The sequence below is a fragment of the Dendropsophus ebraccatus genome, chromosome 1 (assembly GCF_027789765.1).
Source record: "Dendropsophus ebraccatus isolate aDenEbr1 chromosome 1, aDenEbr1.pat, whole genome shotgun sequence".
NCBI lineage: Eukaryota > Metazoa > Chordata > Amphibia > Anura > Hylidae > Dendropsophus > Dendropsophus ebraccatus.
In genome coordinates this window covers 40,645,243-40,653,896 of record NC_091454.1, presented here as the reverse complement: position 1 = coordinate 40,653,896, position 8,654 = coordinate 40,645,243, and positions in this window count along the sequence as shown.

Sequence of the window (8,654 nt, the reverse complement as noted above, 5' to 3'; positions counted from 1 at the left end):
GGGCAGATGCAGTGCGATCTCCATGGGGGAGGGGGGGGTGATGCTAGGGGCTGGGGGTTACCTGCTCAGTCTTCTTAAGCAGTTGGCAGCAGTCCCCGAATATCCCGGTAAGCCCCGCCCCCAAAATCATTGCGCCAATTTCGAGGGCGGAGCTTAGCGTCGCGGGGGCGAAGCTTACCGGGACATTCGGGGACTGCTGCCAACTGCTGAAGAAGACTCAGCAGGTAACCCCCCGCCCCGAGCATCAACCCCCCCTCCCCCATGGAGATCACACTGCATCTGCCCCAGCAAGGAAGGGGGCACTTAACCCCCTTTCTTGCTGGTGCAGGCATACCTCCCAACCGTCCCGGATTTCGCGGGACAGTCCCATTTTCGGGGTTCTGTCCCGTGGTCCCGGAACGGCTCCCCGTGTCCCGCATTTTAAGTGGCCCCAGCGAAAAAAACATTAAATCAGTTACTCACCTGTCCTCCGGTCCCAGCAGCTCCTCTCCCGGCAGAGCGCGCACTCCCGTCATCCTCCGGGGCGGGCAGCGGGGTACAGAGTCACTGACTGTACCGGAAGTGACCTGCAGCCTCTATCATGAATCACTTCCGGTACAGTCAGTGACTCTGTACCCAGCTGCCCGCCCCGGAGGATGACGGGAGTGCGCGCTCTGCCGGGAGAGGAGCTGCTGGGACCGGAGGACAGGTGAGTTACTGGTTTATTGTTTTTTTCCGCTGGGGCCACACAAATGGGGGGTATTGGCTACTCTGTGGGACGCTATATGGGGGATTGGCTACTATATGGGGGAATTGGATAATATGTGGGACACTATATGGGGGATTGGCTACTATGTGGGGCACTATATGGGGGCATTGGCTACTATGTGGGGCATATTTGGGGGCATTGGCTACTATGTGGGGCATATATGGGGGCATTGGCTACTATGTGGGGCATATATGGGGGATTGGCTACTATGTGGGGCACTATATGGGGGATTAGCTACTATGTGGGGCATATATGGGGCATTGGCTACTATGTGGGGCATATATGGGGATTGGATACTATGTGGGGCACTATATGGGGGATTGGCTACTATGTGGGGCATATATGGGGGATTGGCTACTATGTGGGGCATATATGGGGGCATTGGCTACTATGTGGGCACTCTGTGGGGTTTGGCTACTATGTGGGGCACTCTATGGGGGATTGGCTACTATGTGGGGCACTATATGGGGATTGGCTACTATGTGGGGCACTATATGGGGGCATTGGCTACTATGTGGGGCTCTATATGGGGGCATTGGATACTATGTGGGGCAGTATATGGGGATTGGATACTATGTGGGGCACTATATGGGGATTGGCTACTATGTGGGGCACTATATGGGGATTGGCTACTATGTGGGGCACTATATGGGGGATTGGCTACTATGTGGGACACTATATGGGGATTGGCTACTATGTGGGGCACTATATGGGGATTGGCTACTATGTGGGGCACTATATGGGGGCATTGGCTACTATGTGGCGCTCTATATGGGGGCATTGGATACTATGTGGGGCAGTATATGGGGATTGGATACTATGTGGGGCACTATATGGGGATTGGCTACTATGTGGGGCACTATATGGGGATTGGCTACTATGTGGGGCACTATATGGGGATTGGCTACTATGTGGGGCACTATATGGGGGATTGGCTACTATGTGGGACACTATATGGGGATTGGCTACTATGTGGGGCACTATATGGGGGCATTGGCTACTATGTAAGGCTCTATACGGGGGCATTGGATACTATGTGGGGCACTATGTGGGGGATTGGATTCTATGTGGGGCACTATGTGGGGGATTGGATTCTATGTGGGGCACTATGTGGGGATTGGATACTATTTAGGTCACTATATGGGGGCATTGGATACTATGTGGGGCACTATAATGGGGGATTGGATACTATATAGGGCATTTTTAGCGAGATTGGATACTGTATAGGGCACTATTCAGTCAGCAGCATGTGGTGACTGTAGGGGAGTGGCTATGGAGGGTTGCTATGGGGGCGTGGCTATGGAGGGTCGCTATGGGGGCGTGGCTATGGAGGGCCGCTATGGGGGCGTGGCTATGGGGACCGCGGCACACATGTCCCTCTTTGCTCTTTGCAAAAGTTGGGAGGTATGTGCAGGTGCAGTGCCAGAACTGTCTGGTCCCCAGGGGTTTAAGTCCCAGGGAGCCAGACTGTAACTCCCATGCCTATGCTGGAGGTCACCCAGCTTTCCCAGCATCCTGTAAGGTTAACTTACTTGCTATTTGTTTTTGCTTGTTTCTTTTCTTTTCCAGATAGCGGCATGCAGAGGATTACGTCAGATTCGTTTGGACTACGTCGATGACCGGCGGACTTTACTGTTCAATAAAATGGTCAAGGAGGGGTGTGGGGTGTTTTTATTTGAATAAAAACATTTTCTTGGTGTGTTGTGTTTTCTTTCATTTCTCTACAGACTTAGTAGTGGAAGCTGTCTGATAGACGGAATCCATTACTAAGTCGGGGCCTAGTGTTAGCTGGTATAAAATGGCTAACACTAACCCCCCATTATTACGCCAGTACCCAATGCCACCAGGGGTACTGGGAAGAGCCAGGTGCCAGTGGTCCCGGAGCGTCAAAATTGCCGCTCCTGGACTGGGCGGCAGCAGGCTGGTAATATTTAGGCTGGGGAGGGCCTAAACCAATGGCTCTTCCCACCCTGGTGTTACCAGGCTGCTGTCGCTTGGTTTTTGTCCCGGCTGGTTATAATAGAGGGGACCCTATGCGGGTTTTTTTTTTTTTTAATAAATAAATAAATAATAAATAAAAAAAACGCATAGGGTTCCCCCTATTTTCATAACCAGCCGGGTTAAAAACCAAGCGACAGCAGCCTGGTAACACCAGGGTGGGAAAAGCCATTGGTTTAGACCCTCCCCAGCCTAAATCTTACCAACCTGCTGCTGCCCCAGTCCAGGAGCGCCAATTTTGACACTCCGGGACCACTGGCACCCGGCTCTTCCCAGTACCCCTAGTGGCATTGGGTACTGGGGTAATAATGGGGGAGTTAGTGTTAGCCATTTTATACCCGCTAACCAAGCCCTGACTTAGTAATGGATTCTGTCTATCAGACAGCTTCCACTACTAAGTCTGTAGAGAAATGAAAACACAACACACCGAGAAAATGTTTTTATTCAAATAAAAACACCCCCACACCCCTCATTGACCATTTTATTGAACAATAAAATCCGCCGGTCATCGACGTAGTCCAAACGAATCCGACGTAATCCTCTGCATGCCGGTATCTGAAAAAAGAAAGGGAGAAGAAAATGATCATTACCTAGGAGGCAAACCAGGGCCAATGAGACAATTTAGAGACAATTCTGAGACTATTCAGAGACAATTCTGAGCCAAACAAATCTGCACCACAGAAAATAGACCAGGCTTATCCCTGATAGTAAATTGCACTTTAAATAGACCAGTCTATACTTGCAAAAGCAGAAATAGACCACATCTAGAAAAATCCCCTGTTGATAAATCTCCCCCACTGACTTTTAATGTAAGGAAGATGCAGGGCTGTTTATACCTCCTTCACATCAGATAACACCAGTAGCTTCTCCCGCCTTTCCTCCACAGTTCCGACATCAGAAAGTGAGGAGGAAGCCTGAGCTCCTAGTCAGGAGGTGGGGGAGAGACCCAGGGGTGCAGGGGAGGGGGCCTTGCTTCTCTCCTCTCTCCTGTCTGTCAGAATCACTGTCTCCATACTGTAAGCTGGGTGCTTATCCAGTTTACCGTGGGGAGGCTGTGGGCGGCATGACAGGCAGGAGCACACAGTTAGTGGCCGAGCATATCCAATACAGGGAGGCCGGAGGTGCAGGAATCTGTCCAGGAGCAGCCCCTGTGATCTCTCTGATGCTGTCCTGATTGTGGCCCTGCTGGGCCCCCTGATGCCCCGGGCCCCATAGCAGCCACTATGGCTGCTACTGTGATAGTTACGTCTCTGCCACCAGTATATTACAATGTGGAACACTGCAGCTTGTTCACGGCACTTTAGCTTTATTAACCCTTTAGGACCTTTGTCATCTAGGCTTTATACAGTGTGAGGTTCTTAGCGCACAATCTGATCACATTGTGCGAGCCCATCTGCCACGTCAAGGCGACCTCATTCAGATGGGTCCCTACACTAAGACTATTTCTAACAGGATGCATGATGTAAAAGCACATTGCTGGTGATAAAGTTCCCCAATGCCACCCAATGGATCCTGTTATACATATGCAGTGTTAGTGTAGGGACCCACCTGAGGGCAGAAGTGCTGCAGGTGGGATTAAATAATAGATAGAAACTGCACCCATGTGATTGCATAACAAAATTGGGTGAAAGAATGTATTATTTGTAGTCACTATAGGGAAAAAGAATTTAGTTTATGGGGTGTTGGGGGCACAGGTCAAGCTTTATGATATCTTTTGGGAAAATGAAGTAAAGTGGCTCCCCAAAAGGGGCTGCTTCTCTCAGTGTCCTCCTGGTGCACTGCTCTTAGTCAAAGGAAGGAAAATGGCTCCCCAAAAGGGGCTGCTCCTCTGAATCTCCACCTGTTGTGCTTTTGATAGAGATTGAGAGGAGCAGGCCCTTTATGGGAGCCACTTTCCTCCTTTCTCTTATCGAAGGCACACCAGGAGGTGATTAAGAGGAGCAGCCCCTTTTGGGGAGCCATTTTCCTTTATTTTCCTAAGGGGGGCATACCAGGTGGAGATTGAGAAAAGCAGCCCCTTTCGGGGAGCCACTTTTTTTCCCCCTTCTATTGATGGCATAACAGGTGGAGATTCAGAGGAGCAGCCCCTTTTGGGGAGCCACTCGCCTTCCTTTTCCTAAGGGCGGCGCACTAGGTAGAGATTGAGAGGAGCAGCCCCTTTAGGAAAAGATAAGAGATCGGCTTCCTGAAAGGGGCTGCTTCTCTCAATCCCCACCTGGTTTAACGTCGATAGGAAAAGGGAGGAAAGCGGCTCCCTGAAAGGTGTCGCTCCTCTCAATCCCCACCGATGGAAGAAGTGAGGAAAGCGGCTTCCTGAAAAGGGGCTTCTCCTCTCAACCCCAACTGGTGTTGCGTCGATATGAGAAGGGAGGAAAGCGGCTCCCTAAAAGGGGCTGCTCCTCGCAATCTCCACCGGAGGAGAGCGGCTCCCTGCAGGGAGCTGCACCTCTCAATCCGCACCTGGTGTAGCGTCGATAGGAGAAGGGAGGAAAGCAGCTCCCTGAAAGGTGCTGCTCCTCTCAATCCCCACCGATAGGAGAAGGGAGGAAAGCGACTCCTTGAAAAGGGGCTGCTCCTCTCAATCCCCACCTGGTGTCGTGTCGTTAGGAGAAGGGAGGAAAGCTGATCCCTGAAAGGGGCTGCTCCTCTCAATCCCCACCGATGGGAGAAGGGAGGAAATCAGCTCCCTGAAAGGGGCTGCTGCTCTCAATCTCTACCTGGTGCGCCACCCTCAGGAAAAGGGAGGAAAGCGGCTCCCTGAAAGGGGTTGGTGCTCTCAATCTCCACCTGGTATGCCATCGATAGTAGGGAGGAAATCGTCTCTGTGTCTCTGTTACAATCTTCAATTTTTTGTGTTTTTGTCTTTTTAACTCTTTTACTTTTATATCTATATATATCCAGAAATGAGTGTACTTTGTAATGGCGTCTTTCAATCTACCATAAAATTAATGAAGCCACCACCAAAATATTATTTATGCTGTGAAATTTGGGAAAAAAATACAATTCTGCAAATTATTATTATTTTTTCTTCTGGGGGTTGGGGGTTGGGGGTTGGGGTTCTGCGTTTATGTAATGCACTTTTTGGTAAAACTGACATGGTATTTATATTCTGTAGGTCGGACTGAATACAGCAATATGCAGTTTCTAGCTTTTCTAATGTTTTACTATTTTTTTTTAACAGTAAGGGGGAGATTTATCAAACATGGTGTAAAGTGAAACTGGCTCCGTTGCCCCTAGCAACCAATCAGATTCCACCTTTTGTTTTCCAAACAGTCTGTGAGGAATAAAAGGTGGAATCTGACTGGTTGCTAGGGGCAACTGAGCCACTTTCACTTTACACCATGTTTGATACATCTCCCCCTAAGATTTTTTTTGTATTCTTTTGCAAATAGGTGTGAAATTGGCCCTGTTGTGACTCTTGTAACGCTTTTATTTTTCACCTATGGAGCTGTATGGGGTGTCCTTTTTTGCGCCTTGATCTCTAGTTTTTATTAATATCCCATTTTTGTAGATGGGACATATTATGTACTTTTTATTATTTATTTTTTTTTAATATAAAACATTTTTACATTACATATCTAATACTTATTGTTGCTATGCCATAGCATTGATAAGTGTTATCTGTGATCATTGCATAGAGCCAGCCTGTGGCAGACTCTATGCAATGATCGCCCATCTGACTGCCGGGAGGAAGGTACTTCCAACACTCAGAATGATCGTAACCCCAGCAGTCACACTGTGGTGGTCCCGATCGGACAGTGACAGGAGCTCAGCTCATTATTTGCGGCTGTCAATATTATGACATAATAAGATTATGTCAAAAATAATCTGGGTGTAATGGTGGAGGGGGAAGAGGAAAAGGCCAATCTACTAAATACATTCTTCTCTACTGTATTCACAGAGGAGAATCCCATAACAGACGATATGACTAGGGATAATGTTAATCCTCCCATAAATCTCACCTGCCTAACACAACAAGAAGTGGGGAAACGCCTTAAAAATATTAAAATCCATAAGTCACCGGGCCCAGAATGTATCCATCCTAGAGTTTTGCAAGAATTAAATACTGTGTTAGACAGACCGTTATTCCTATTATTTAAAGATTCTATTACGACAGGGATTCTTCCACAGGACTGGCGCATAGCTAATGTGGTACCAATATTCAAGAAGGGGTCAAGGAGTGATCCTGGAAACTACAGGCCCGTAAGTCTAACATCTATAGTAGGTAAAGTATTTGAGGGGATTGTAAGAGATGCTATACTGGAGTATCTTAATGAAAATAATCTTATGACTCAGCACCAGCATGGATTTATGAGGGATCGGTCCTGTCAGACTAATCTGATCGGCTTCTATGAAGAGGTAAGTTATAGACTGGACCTGGGGGAGGCTGTGGATGTTGTGTATCTGGACTTTTCAAAGGCATTTGATACTGTGCCGCATGAAAGGTTGGTCTACAAAATGAGGATGCTGGGACTCGGGGAAAACGTATGCAAATGGGTAAGTAACTGGTTGTGTGATAGAAAACAGAGGGTGGTCATTGATGGAACATATTCAGATTGGGTTTTAGTTACTAGTGGGGTACCACAGGGGTCAGTGTTGGGTCCACTTCTTTTTAATATTTTTATTAATGATCTTGTAGAGGGGCTACAGAGCAGAATCTCCATTTTTGCAGATGATACTAAACTGGGTAAAGTAATCAGTACAGAGGAGGATAATATCATATTACAGAGGGATTTGGAGAAGCTAGAGGCTTGGGCGGAGAAATGGCAAATGAAGTTTAATGTGGATAAATGTAAGGTTATGCATTTGGGCCATAGAAATAATAAGTACAGTTATGTGCTAAATAATAAAACACTGGGTAAAACTACTTCCGAAAAGGACCTGGGGGTATTGGTGGACAGTAAACTCAACTTTAGTGATCAGTGCCAGGCAGCAGCTGCCAAGGCTAATAAAATAATGGGATGCATCAAAAGAGGTATAGATGCTAAAGATGAGAACATAGTTTTGCCTCTTTATAAATCACTGGTCAGACCACACTTGGAATACTGTGTACAGTTTTGGGCACCGGTATATAAGAAGGACACAGCTGACCTAGAGCGGGTGCAGAGGAGGGCAACAAAGGTCATTAAGGGAATGGGTGGGTTACAGTACCAGGACAGGTTATCACGCTTGGGGTTATTTACGCTAGAAAAAAGACGTCTTAGGGGCGATCTGATCACAATGTACAAATATATGAATGGACAGTACAGAGATTTTTGTAGTGGTCTTTTTACTCCTAGGTCTGTAACAATGACAAGGGGGCATCCTCTACGTCTAGAGGAAAGAAGATTTCATCATCAGCATCGACGCGGGTTCTTTACTGTACGAGCGGTAAGACTGTGGAACTCTCTGCCACATGATGTTGTCATGGCTGATTCAGTAAATAAGTTCAAGGGAGGCCTGGATGCTTTTCTTGAAAAATATAATATTACAAGTTATGGGCATTAGATTTCTGGTGATACGTTGATCCGGGGATTGTTCTGGTTGCCATTGCAGTCGGGGGAGGGGGGGGGGGGAGTTTCTCCCTGTGGTGGGGCGTTTGTCTTCTGCCCCATAGGGGTTTTTCGCCTTCCTGGATCAACACAGGAGGATTTTCCTAGGTTGAACCTGATGGACTCTTGTCTTCTTTCAACCTTATTTACTATGTTACTATGTTACTATGTTATGTTTAGAAAGCCGGCATTCCCAGCTATGATCCCATAGTGGGAACATAGCCATAATGTGCTGAGTACATGATAACCTCCATATGGCCCATGCATATAAATATATGAGGGGGAGATTTATCAGACTGGTGTAAAGTAGAATTGCCTTAATTGCCCATAGCAACCAATCAGATTCCACCTTTCATTTTTCAAAGAATCTGTGAGGA